General features: G+C 39.6%; 2 long non-coding RNA genes across 2 annotated transcripts in view; both read left to right on the forward strand.

Moving 5' to 3' along the window:
* LOC118494501 overlaps window positions 1-14,159 on the forward strand; it is a 71,315-nt gene that overhangs the window by 50,116 nt on the left and 7,040 nt on the right. The gene's annotated exons all lie outside the window — the stretch shown is intronic.
* On the forward strand, window positions 194-1,687 carry LOC116051783. Its single transcript, XR_004105438.2, has 5 exons — window positions 194-255; window positions 342-413; window positions 561-634; window positions 1,043-1,091; window positions 1,573-1,687. It is a non-coding gene; the product is annotated as an uncharacterized LOC116051783 (long non-coding RNA).

The following is a 14,159-nucleotide window of genomic DNA, read 5'->3' on the forward strand; positions in this document are numbered from 1 at the left end:
ATTCAATTGTTGCTCGTTTCAGGTGATTCGGGACAATGGAAACTTCCCCAGAAGCAGAAGGTTATAATGGCCAGTTTTTACAAAGTATGACCGGAGGAGGAAAGAACACAATCTACATTCAATATGCAATAGATACGTTCCCTCTTCCTCCTGATGCACCTGACTTTCAAAAGATGCCAAAGGCGGCCTGTAGAGTGTGTGGCTGTGCATGTAAAGTCCTGTATGGACCAGCCATCATCAGGTGATGACTTTGAGGTAATTCAAAATTTGAACAGGTTTTAATTTTTCTCATCGTTTTATATAATATTTTTTCCAAATGTAACCCCTAATATCTTTTTCAGTCTTTCCCGGATGTGACAGTTGTTGCGGAATATATTCCAGCAGAAGCTCCACTAGGGACTAGTAACTCCACAGTGAGTACAAGCATGAGACCACATTTGATAATACAAAAACATTTAATACCTGTCCCACAAAGATAAAATTGTCATGCAACCAATAGCAATTAATTAACAAATTTAAGTACTTTTCTTGCCTTTCGATATTAATGTTTTTGCATTTAGGCTGCCTGTCCAGTATGTCAGGTTGAATACCCTCTGGATTATCTATACGTCTATGCCAGCTCATGCAGAGAGAGGTAAAAAATAGATACCCAGAAAAATTCTGAAATATATGAAATTTAAAGAAAAAAATGACAGGGTCATTGAAATTTAAAGTATTGGATGGAGAAAATGTGTGCTATTCGTTTACATGGCCTCAGAGAAAAAAAATTACAAAAATTAAGCAGAGCTCTGACTCTGGTTATTTTAATCATATTAGTATTTGAATGACAAAAACAATTTCTGGGATGCATTACCTTTTTTAGTAATTCATCAATACTCGATGCTCTCCAGTAATGTTAATCTTGTTCTGTTCTACTGTATACTTTCACAGCAACATAAAGGCTTTAATGGACACTTTTTGCAAATATAAATTTACATAATGGACATTTGTATTCATTGTGTAATCATGTTTTCTTCCAGACTGTCAAGTAAAAACTTAACAGTCTGGAAGAAAACGCCTGTGTCTAAATCAACTGAATGTGGAGTTGAAAAGTGTTTTCAGTTTGCAGTACATTTATTATCAGTTTACATTGTCTGGTTCAATGAAAAGAATATCACTGCTACTCCAGGTATCATCAAAAACAAATGCATAGCTTATATCTACCTATATTCATGTTTTTGAATTGAATATGTAAACAAAGTTATTTATGAATTTTGCCTGAAATATTTTACATAATGCATGCATATTTTGAAGAAATCAGATGCACTGAAGAGTTTTTAACCATTTCTATAATGTACTCCAAATAATATACAATACATCTAGATTGAATTTTAGCACTAGTGGCCACGTCAAATCAATAGTCAAATGAATTTTGTCTCTAAAAATAATATCCTGTTCCATACCCAGCCCTACTGTTTTTTTTACCTAAGTGTGGGTCAAAGCATCTTTTACTCGTCATAGACTTTAGCGTTGAATGAAAGATTTGACTAACATTAAACAACACAACTTTTCTTTTCCTTTCCCCTTCTTTAGTCTTGGTGACGTTATCCGGGCAATTGGGGATGCTGTAACCAAGGATGACAAAACCTTTGACATCACAGTGTCACGACAAAACATGTTGGAGAGGGGCCTTGTGCAATGGCAGCGGGCGGCAAAAAAAAGGATCTCCTACTAACCAGCTACCTTTTTAGGAGAAGCTGGTGTTGACAGGGTCTCTCTCTCTGTCTCTCCGTAAAGAGTTTCTGACAGGTATGTGTAGGATAAAAAATAAGAAAATTCCATCAGAATTATATGAAATGCTGCATAGTCATATAAAAATTCCTCTCTAAATATTGTAGTTATCTTAGATGTCTTATTGTGCATTTTCCCAGGAAATTAAATGTAATACATAATTTCAATAATGTTTAAGGAATGGTGGCACACATGGCCGTAGACCTAAATACTCAATGTCTGATTTGGACAAAGGTCATTTCAGGTATGTGCTTAATGCTCCATTTCAGTGTCTGGTTTCTAGATTGGGTTAATCTGTGCAACCATTGACTAATAATAATATAACTTAACCTGCAGTTCACCACTTGGAAAACGAGCTGTTAGCAGAATTTTGCCATTTCACCTTTTACCGTAAGTTGAAATGGCAAACCGTAGCAAACCCTTATATATTTCCACACTCAGCATTTACAGAGCAACATTATCATTCATTTGGAGTCTTGTTGTTTCTGTTCACCTGATGAATGTCAGGCCAAATGTCTCTCTTTTAGCTATTTTTGGTCTCCACCAACTCCTATGAGAAATATGTCTCTTTTGCTGCTCCACTATGTTCACCAGCTAGTGTACAGTTGTCCATCTGTTGTTTTCTGATGAGCAGTTAGTGTACAGTGGGTTTTTAGAGTTTTTTTCCTTTAACAGCTGCCTGCTGCAGCCAAAAACAATGCTATAAGAGGGAGAGTAAACCAAAACTGAAAACCAATATACTGAGCTGCAAGCGATAACAATGCTCTGTAGCGCTGAGGGTAATTACAGAGTTGGGTGTTTTATCTCTGTGTATATCACTAAGAACAACAAAATACAATATTATTATCACTGTTCTGACAAAATCTTTATTGCGATTAGCCAGTTACTTCAATTTAAAAACAAAGTTGTGCCTTTATTGTTTTTTTAGGTCTGTTGGAGAAATAATGGCTGTCAGCTTGGCCCAAGGAGGACCAGCTCCAAATTTCATGATGCTCTGGTGCTACAAGTTTCTCTGCACTGGGTCCCTGGACTTGCATAAAAATGATGTGGGAGATGAGGAGTATAAGGTTCTCTTATCAAGAGTAAGATTATAAACACTTAGTTGATGGCCTAACCTTAAGTACACCAATAAAGGCACAATTACTGACATTTACTGAATAACTGAATTGAGTATTCCTAACCTTAGCCTTTCTTGACATAACAAAGCAAAGACTAATCAGCAAAAGCGGAGATCCTCAACTGTGGGTACACAGGACTAATCACTTTAGTGAAAAATGACGAAATAATCTGGTATGCAGTAGGTGTATGCCGGAAACCATAAAAGCTACAACTCCACACTTTAACATCATCCCCTGACAACATGGTGAAGTTATAATGTTGATTTTAACATTACATTCTCCATAAAAGTTTAATATTTTGTGATTAATTGGGTTTATTTTTGTTTTAAATGGTATGTTGTTTGTGTTTGTGTGTGCATGCTATTTATTACAAAACAGTGCTATTGTCCTGCATGCAAACCTGAGGCTGCTCCCGTTTCTGCAGCAGATAAGGGATGGGTTGAAGCTGTAAGGCTTGGGTAATATCATGGCCAAATACCCTGATATCTGTCAGCCGTTGTTTGTACCAGGGGTAGAAATGACAGTAAGTACACCATGCATACAATTTTAAGATTATTATTTTGTTGCATCATGACATTGTTTTTTGTTGAGTTGAAATGGTAATCTCTGCGTACAGTTAGGTACTCCCATGAAGTTGAAATGCTTACACATCTTAGGTGCCCCATGTATGATGGACAAATGCCAACGGAGCTCAGTAATAATGTACAGTATATCACAGAGTTTAACAGCTACTATAAGGTCCAAAGTAATGGATCTGATCTACTCATTGTTCCACTATAAATATTTAGTCCAGATATGGCAATGCTTTTATATTACATCTTTAATGTATGTATATACACACTGTAAATTGGATTGTGCTAATGGGTCATCTGCTTTCATTTTACAGGCTGATGCAGACTTCATCGTACAACACGGTACAGCATGATAAAATAATTAGCTGTTCTGTAACTTAAATGTAACCATCTTTACTGGTTCATAAAATAAAATCAGTAACATATGTTCAAAAACCTATTACACATTTACAATATCTCTTCCTTACTTTTTAAAAAGATATAATCTGCAGTACAAACATTGGTTTATTTTTTTGTCTTTTTGTAATCTGTAATATGTCTTAAATGTTACATTATCTCTTAATGGCCTCTAATTTCAGACAAAACTGAATCAGGGATGGAGACAGTTGCACCTCTGTCATTGTCTCGAAAAACATTTATTCAGTGGGTAACCGGGCAAGGCCATGTTCCTGTTGCACAGGAAGAGAAGAGACGTTTTAAGGTTAACGTCAAGTTCGACCACCACAGCCAGTTGCATTTGGGGAACCACAGGATATGCTATCCATCTGTGGCAGCTTGCTGTAGCACTATCACCTTTCCTGTTCAACATATCCTGTTCAAAGATTTCAAAGAAGTCCTGGTGGAGGCATTCCATCTGGGACAAGAATTGTCAATGGTGTAAATAATTAAGTTGTTCATGCAACTGGCGCGGCAGGTTTGGTAGTAGTCTATATCCACAACGTTCCACTTCTGGGATTGCTCCGTGCTGCCAGAAATTCCGCTGGATGTCCGTTACCTCCCTCTTTCTTTGTGTTGGCGTTCTAAACTCTGGTGGATTTATGAGGACTATGGTTAACTGTTCCTCAGATATCTGCAGGGTAAATCCAGACAGCTAGCTGGACTATCTGTCCAATCTGAGTTTTCTGTTGCACAACTAAAACAACTTTTGAATGTTAACATGTTCCACCAAAACAAGTTCCTTCCTGATGCTATTTTGCAGAGGCACCGTGGCTCCGTCTGGTGCTTAGCAAATGCCCAAGACGATTGTTATTGGTTTAAAGATATTCCAATAAACCAGAGCACGTTTTTCTCCCATCCCGGAATGCTGTGGGGACTAGCCAGACCTTCATCCACAGCGCTGTGGAAGAAGGTCTGGCAATGCGAGACTAGTTGGTAGTGACAGTAAATGTATTGATTTGTGGTTGAGTAAATGTGATTGTTTTGATTAAATGTCATGTTCAACCTTGTTGTCAGGGAAGAACATCTGTTTTAAATAAAAAGATGTTTGTTATATTGTAAAAACTTTGACTTTGTCTTTTTCATATGTCTACATGTATATGGAACAGCAGTTGGTGATCAAACTTACCTTACCTTAATGACAGTTGCTTACTGAAACATTTGAACGACAGTAAACGTCTTGACCATGGGAGTCAGAAGTTCTGTAAGGTCTACAGCAGCGTACAGGTCTGTCATCTCTTGCTCATTTAGGGGCATGGGAAATTCTGGAACTACAACCCCAGATTGGGGGCACATAGGTTGGGCACTCTCCCAGTCTATGTCAAGTTCTTGCAGATCCTAATTATAAATTTACAGTGCAATATTCAAGAATGTTCTGCTTGAATTGATATATGTTCAGAGATAACTGCAGAGGTAAAAGTAAGTGTGCACCTCAACATTCTCAGTCTCATCTGTGCTGTTTTGCAGCAGGCCAAGCTGCCACAACTGCTGAGGGGTCATGTTTCCCTCCGTGCGAAGTGGGTGATGGTCTCCATCTTCTTCGAGACTGTGCAGGACATCATAATATGTGCAAGTTACTGCAGTCCACACATCACGCCAGAGATGTTCGATTCCGTAATGGAAAAATGGTAGTCAGTGGCGGTTCTACATTGAATTACACCCAGGGCCTTCGATTTGGATTTGTGCAATTGTGCCTGCTTCACCCGTGCCAAAAACCACTACTGATGGTAGTCGTTGGTAAAACAAACAGTATGTCACCTTTTGAGTTAGAGACAATATAACGGGCCACTAAGATGTATCATAATAGTCACAGGCCTTAAAAGCCAACCAGTCACACGTTCCCTTTAAGAGGATAATACATGCCAAATTGTTGATTAATAGAATATACAACTGCAAAAATACTCAAAAAAAGTATTGAGTGAATGATGACTCAAGGTTATTGTTAACTTGTTAACATTTGATTACATTAAGGTTACCTCTGGTTGTGGACACTTTTTCCAGAAATAAAACTTGCCCGGTCAGTTCCTCGCACAGTAAAAATATACTGAGCAATGTCAACATTCTCCACGCCTTGATCAACTCTGACCAGGGCCAGGTATTACATAGTTATATAAAAGTTATTATGAAAGTTATATAGCACTGTGCAACATCAGGATGAATTGCATGTGATGCATATCAGACTGAATGACCTCTTATACATACCTTGAGGGCAATCCATTTCTCTCACAAGAGGTCAGGAAAAAGGTGAGGCCAGTAGCTGCCTTATTATTGTTAGCAGGTTGCAGGTACATGATCTGGACACAAATATAAGCACCCCTTAAATATAGGAAATTTTTAGCCTCGTATTAACCCTGTGTGCAAGTCAATGCTACACATTGCAACAGTTGTATTTCATAGTGTTACATGCCACTTAATATGTGGGAAATTATCTAAAAATCAATGTGATATAACTGTCTCAAGAATACATTATTTTAATCTGAATATCTTTCTGGAGAAGCCATCAATGCCCCCAAAAATGACTATAAAAGGACAAAGTAGAATTAAGTGTATGCATTTAACAGATGATAGATTTCTTTTACAACTGCATTTGAAAATAATTTACCTTATGAGTTTGTGGTTAGTATCCACATGCACAAGTGAAAGGGGTGCCCTTACGGAGTAGCTTCTTCTCACAACACAGCCTACCTGTGTCAAATGAGCAAAAATCCCAGCTGCATCTGCTCTGTGCATAACTGCCTTCATTCTGCCCCACTGTACCCTGTGGCCAAGGACCTCAGTCTTCCCATGACTAACCTGTAGCCACTATGGGGCATCTGAGCTTTGATTTAAGACACTAAAGTGTCAAGCTCCTGGTCTGACATTGTACTGTAAGACCCTGACACAGAAATTCCACCATTCGACGGAATACTGTGATGTTACTGACTCCCAGCAGTTTTGCTATGCATGGTATGGGCAGCTGGCTGTCTATCAAGTCCTGTAACTTGTCCTGTTGAATGATGAATTTGGGTCGCCCCCTTGCCCCTTGCACTGTACATCAACATATGGAATATCTTGATCATTTTCCACCTGACATTTAACCAGGTTGCACAGTTCTCTTAGAGCATTAACTATATTCCCTGGCAACTCCATTTGCTCTAACAATGCATCAATCAGTATGCATTAATGGGTGCACATGGAATTAAGATAATCCAGGTCCAAGTCAGGATGGCTGACCACGTATTGCATCTTGTTTTGCAATCTCTGTTTTGTGACGTCTAAGCAGGTTCTGTAGGAAAATACATTTCATGTTACACAATTTATCTTAAAAAAGACTCATTGTGCATTTCTCTAAAGCAAACTTAGTGAGGGCAACATGCAATCTTAAATTAAAAATGATCTAAAGCTATTAAGGCACCCTTTTAAAAGGGTTTAAAAGCATCAACGGCTTATTTAATGGTGTGAAAAGAATTAATAAGCATAAGGTTTGGGTTGCCAGGTTGTGAAAAATAATTTTCTATACCACCATAACTTATTAATAAAGAAGTACATGTTTTACATTGTCTGATAAGTCATCAGGTCTGCAGTTATTACTAAGTCATTAATAAAGGGTTAGAGTTTCAAATTTTATAACTGATCAGGTCTGCATCTCCTGTCCTCCAGTGCAGGCAACAACAGTAGATCTTGTGAGCGTCTATCGCTACATTTGTAGCTATATACAGTCTATGATCGCTACGTAGTAATTTCAGCCGTAGGGACAATAACGTTAATAAGTTACATTGCAACATCGTGTTTACAGGTGTGTCAACAGAGCTCAACTTTTTTAACGGCTTCTGGGTACTGTAGTTATTCTCTATAAGAGCGAGTATAACATGTTTTTCTTAAAACAAGGTTGATTTCAGACTTCTAGCTTCTACAGGAGCAGAAACTTTTGTTTCACAACCACGTAGCTCGTGGTCAGTCTACCTCGGATGGTTTAGACATTATGGCTGATGATCTAAATCCTTATGGAGAAAATCAATGGCATTTTTATTTCCGGAACCACACTGTTGAGCTCTACTGAGCTGTGCAAGAAGGAAACAAGATGAAGTGTGTAGTTGGGAGTGTAGTTTTAACAACTGTGCAGGTGCTTTGTTGACTGATTAGCTGGGTGGGGCCTCCTCAGCTGCAGCCAATTACATAAGTCAGCTGAAATCAGACCAAGGCTAGTGGGCATTTGACTTCTGAGGAAACTTACTACAGACAGCTAGATATTAAGATAAGTACTTACTTTGCTTGGGTTCTGCTGCTTTTTCTGCTTTTTATACTTCTGCTGTGTGTGTTTGCTGGATTTGCTGTGTTTTTTGGCAATAATTTAGTGGTTTACTTAAAGTGACTGAAACTGCTTAGTTTCAATCTAGCTAAGTGTGCAGTGTGTAGTTGGGAGTGTAGTTTTAACGACAGGTGTTTTGTTGACTGATTAGCTGGGTGGGGCCTTCTCAGTTGCAGCCAACACCAATCACCTCTTTGTATTTAATATTGGCATTTGTGTGAAGCGGCAGCTTCAGCGGCAGACTCATCGGATGAAGACTCGGAGGACAAAGACATGCGCAGGAATCTTCGTGGGAGGCTAAGTGGGAAGTTAAGTGGGCTTGATATCTAATACCTTACTTACACTGCTTGGTGTCTTTATCTGGAAATCTGCTGCTTCTCCATTCCTGTCTGTGTATCCTGTCGAAGATACTACAAACCTTGCATAAGTTTGCAACATTTCCGCAATCCAACCTCTCTTACCTATCCCACCCGCTCCACACACACTCGACACCTTGTCGCAGGTGGCCTGTGGAATTGCCAGTCTGCCACTCGCAAGACCGAGTTCATCTCTGGCTTTGCCAGCCTGCAATCCCTTGACTTCCTTGCTCTTACTGAGACCTGGATTACACCAACTAACACATCCACCCCTGCTGCTCTCTCTTCTGCCTACTCTTTCACCCACACACCCAGACCTACTGGTAGAGGCGTACAGGCCTACTGATTAACCCCAAGTGGAGATTTTCTCTCTATCCACTGCCACAGTTCACTCTCTTTTGAAGTTCATGCTGTTACCATAACGGATCCGGTACAACTAGCCATTGTTGTTATCTACCGCCCACCAGGTCCTCTGGGAGAGTTTTTGGAGGAGCTGGATGTCCTTCTTTCGAACATCCCTGAAACTGGCCCTCCGCTGATACTTCTGGGCAACTTCAACATCCAGACAGAGAAGTCAGCTGCCTTTCTACACCTTCTCTCTTCTTTTGCCCTCTCACTCTCTCCTTTCCCACTGACTCACAAAGCTGGCAACCACCTAGATCTCATATTAACCACAAACTGCTCTACAAAGAACCTCACTGTTACTCCACTCCATACCTCAGACCATTTCTTCATCTCTTACTCTCTCCCACTCTCCCAAGCTCACAACCATATCTCAAGAGACACTATACCTGTCCGCCGTAATATTCGTTCACTCTTGCCTTCTTCTCTGGCGTCATGTACTTTATTAACCCTCCCTCTTTCTTACTCATGCCTCCCAACACTGCCACAGACACTCTCCTCTCTACTCTATCCTCCTCTCTTGACTCTCTCTGCCCTCTTACTTCACGGCAGGCTCGCAAGTCCTCCCCAGCTCCGTGGTTATCTGACTCAGTGCGTGCTGAAAGATCAACTATACGGGCAGCGGAAAGGAAATGGCGGAAATCTAAACACCCAGATGATCTGCTTACCTATCAGTCTCTTCTTTCCTCCTTCGCTGCCTCTATTTCAGCAGCAAAAAGCTCTTTTTATCAAACAAAAATTGAATCTTCTTTCTCCAACCCCAAAAAACTTTTTTCCATCTTCTCTAACCTCCTAGATTCTCCCAGTCCACCTCTTCCCTCATCCCTCCTAACAATCCACTTTGTCAACTACTTGACAGTTGAAAGTAAAAAAGATAGATGACATACGCTCTTCATTCTCCACCACACTTCTTGAAATCACCTTACCATCCATCACATCCAGTACTCTTTCCTCTTTCACCCCTCTATCTCTAAATCAAATTCTTACTTTGATTACCTCCGCCCGCCCAACCATCTGCCCCCTTGATCCTATCCCTTCTCACCTTCTCCAGTCTATTGCTCCTGACCTTCTTCCTTTCCTAACTCATCTCGTTAACATCTCCTTCTCAACTGGCTGTTTCAAAGAGGCATGAGTGACCCCACTACTCAAAAAACCAACACTCGACTCGTCTGAAGTAAATAACTACAGACCCGTCTCCCTTCTTCCATTTCTTTCCAAAACTCTTGAGCGTGCCATTTATAATCAACTCTTTACCTATCTCCACCAGAACAACCTTCTTGATCCCCACCAGTCTGGCTTCAAGGCTGGCCACTCAACAGAAACTGCCCTCCTTGCTGTCACTGAGCAGTTTTACATCGCTAGAGCAGCCTCTCTCTCTCCTCTGTCATCATCCTTCTGGACCTTTCTGCTGCATTTGACACAGTGAACCACCTGATCCTCATTTCGACACTCCAGGATTTGGGTGTCTCAGGCTCTGCGCTCTCTTTGCTCAAATCTTACCTGGCAGACCGAACCTACCAGATAACTTGGAGAGGATCTACCTCAGAACCTTGCCCACTCAAAACTGGGGTTCCTCAGGGATCAGTCCTGGGTCCCCTCCTCTTCTCTCTGTACACCAACTCTCTCGGCTCTGTCATTCAGTCGCACGGCTTTTCTTATCACAGCTACGCAGATGACACCCAACTAATTCTCTCCTTTCCGGAGTCTGAAACTCAAGTAGCAACACGTATCTCGGCCTGTCTGACTGATATCTCTTCTTGGATGTCCACACACCATCTGAAACTCAACCGTGACAAGACTGAGCTCCTTTTCCTTCCAACGAAAGGCTCTCCTACTCAGGACCTGACTATAACAATTGACAACTCTGTGGTAGTCCCCACCCAGACTGCTAAAAACCTGGGTGTGACACCTGACGACCAACTAACCTTCACTGCCAACATCGCTGCATATATACAGTATCTATCTATCTATCTATCTATCTATCTATATACATACATACATACATACATACATACATACATACATACATACATAGAGAGAGAGAGATCTATAGAGAGATATATATCTATAGAGATATATATATATATCTATATCTATCTATCTATCTATCTATCTATCTATCTATCTATCTATCTATATATATATATATCTTGATACTGCACTTTCATATGGCTCTTTGTAGCATTACCTATTTAGAGCTAATGTACTTGCACTTACTACTTGTTGTCTGGAGTTTGCACCTTCAAGGTTGAACGCACTTAATTGTAAGTCAGCTAAATGACATGAAATGTAATGAATGAAACGTCAACGTCAAAAAAAGAAGTCCCATTCACCTTGTCTCACTTCATGATCAACGAAAATGTTCAGTTTAATGTGTATTAGAGCAGCAGATAGCCCGCTAGCTCACTTAACAACGCCTCAGCTAATGTGTCAACCCGCAGTGATTTAATACAGCGGCTGGGTGAATGAATTTGGCCGCCTAGCTAGCGATAGAAGGGCAGCACCCCATCACAGCCCGACTCATTTTGACGGTAAAATAAATGGCTACTACCACAGCCCATAAGGGGGGATAAAATGTGTGCCGGACCGGTGGCTTTTGCCAGAAATGTATTCGCTGCAGACAGCTGGTTATCGGGTAGCTCGTTGTTGAAACAAGGTCGGCACACACACCAGTCTGATGCCAAGCAAGGAGGAAGAGATCCTGTGGTGTTGAGTGACAGACAGAGGGTTGCATTAAACAGCTATTGCTACAGAGTTCACATTGCTATGGACGCAGGATTCTAACCATAGAGACAGAATGGACTATTTTCTTTATCGGAAGCAATACTATCATTTTTTAATTAATAAAATCCTTTTTAAATCAATATTTTGTGTCAAATTATTAATTTATTTGATAAGTTGCCGTGTAATAAGCGGTACCGCAAATTACTATCAATTCAAGGAAGTAATAAAGCACCATTAAAATAACATAAACTTGCATGACGATCCACGGTAGCCAGCAATCTGTTAGACTCCCGCAAAACGATGTCACCTCCTGATTGTCATGAAGGTGACGTTGTTTTGCGTTCTCTTAATACATCTATGGCATGTCTTTCCTGTCATGTGCTTTTTTTACTTATTTTTTTACTTTACTTATGTAGCTGTCAAAGTGAAGTATTACAAGTGTATTTGTATAACTCTAATGCTTACTGATTTAAAAGAAGAGAAAAAAAATACTAAGTATGTTCATAATATATATGTTGTGTATTTTTCTGTTGCTGTTTCCTGTTTTTTGTTGTTTATTCTGAATTGTGTATGTTTTGTTAGTTCCTGTGTTCTCTGTTCTCCCTTGTGTTGTCTAGTGTTGTGTCAAGTTTGTGTTTAGTTGATTTCATGTTTTCTGTCGGTTTTTCCCATTTCCTGTTTTATTTTGATATCTGTTTTCTGTCTTGTCATGTCTAGTTTTGCTTCCTGTGTTTTCCCGCCTGTGTGATTGTCTAATGTGCTCCACCTGTTCCCCAGCCCCGGTGTCACCTGTCCTGTTTTTGCTCGTTACCTAGTTTATTTAACCCCTGTGTTTCCTTTGTCTCTTGTCTGATCATTTTGTGTTCGTTCCAGTCAGTTTGTGTCTGTGCCCAGTGTGTTTCTAACCTTTATTTTACCAGGGAAAAATTAAGATTAAAATCTCTTTTACAAGTGAGCCCTGGTCAAGAAGGCAGCACATAAAAATACACTTTTACATACAACAAATAACAGACAGACAGGGATGGACAGCAATACTAACTAATAAATAAAAACAGAAAATCACATTTTAAAACAAGCGCAAACATGTTGATATATTTGATGTAGGCAGGACTTGAATTCAGTATGTGAAATAAAAACCTGCAATTTTAGCTGATCTTGTAACTGATTCCATGAAGTTGGAGCACTGTAACAAAAAGCAGTTTTTCCAAACTCTGTTTTAGTTTGTGGAACATCATACATTATGTATCTACTTGATCTTAGATTATGTTAACATCTACTAGATGTTAAGAGTGTAGTTAAGTATGAAGTGAAGTGTCCAGTTATTGATTTGTACACAAAGGTCAACCAATGTTTGAGCCTTCTTGTGTTGAGTGAGGGCCAACCTACCATTTCATATAATACACAGTGATGGGTAGAGTACTTGGCATGGGTTATAAATCTCAGTGCTGAATGATAAACAGAATCCAAATATTTCAACAGGGACGTTGTGGAGTGTCTGTAAAACACATCTCCATAGTCTAAAATTGGCAAGAAGGTAGATTCAACCAACTTTTTCTTGGCTTTCTGTGGGAAGCAGGAACTGTTTCTGAAGTAAAAGCCCAACTTTAATTTCGATTTAGTGATTAACTGCTCAATATGCAATTTAAAAGACATGTCTTTCTCCAATATAAATCCCAGGTATTTGTACAAAGGAACTAGTTCTATCTATCTTGTTTGTGTAGCAGGTGCAGATTGACGACAGAAGGATGAATCTGTTGCCACATATTTTAATTTAAAAAAACTCTGTAATTAACATAAGAGACAATATAAGTTGCACTGTAGTTTCCACAAGCCTAATGGCTGCCGACATTAACAGACGCTTCTGCAAAACTACGTAAAACTATAAAACCAAAATGTCCTTCAGCACGTTCTCATTTGAACACAAAATACACTGCATCATTACAGCTGCCCCAGTTACATGCTACACAGTGGTTCTAAACATCAGTTTAACAGATTATATTCAAATATCAATTTCAAACATTTGGCATTAAATAACAAAAAAAGAAACCTAATCACAACTGCTCACACACCACGCTCGCCTAACAGAAATACACGGACTTAACCAGCTAGCTAACAGTAGTGCTAGCGTGTGTGATGCTACCGTTTTTAAACTATGATAACACACGTCAAGAAGGCTATTCGCTAAGTTAACAACACTAACATATTATCATGTTTCGATTCATACTGTTATTTACCTGTAATTAACAGAAGAAAGACAATATAAGTTGCACTGTAGTTTCCACAAGCCTAATGGCTGCCGACATTAACAGACGCTTCTGCAAAACTACGTAAAACTCACGTTGGTTCTGCGCCCTAGAGTTCACTCTGCCATTTACTGGTCAATGTCGCCGCCTAGTGGCGAGGAGTGCAACTGACTTAAACACTGCTAGACAGTCTTTCTTGCGGTAACTACATGCATCTTAAAATAACAAAAATAATGAGTAGGCGAGTAACT

This window comes from Sander lucioperca, chromosome 24, assembly GCF_008315115.2.
Source record: "Sander lucioperca isolate FBNREF2018 chromosome 24, SLUC_FBN_1.2, whole genome shotgun sequence".
NCBI lineage: Eukaryota > Metazoa > Chordata > Actinopteri > Perciformes > Percidae > Sander > Sander lucioperca.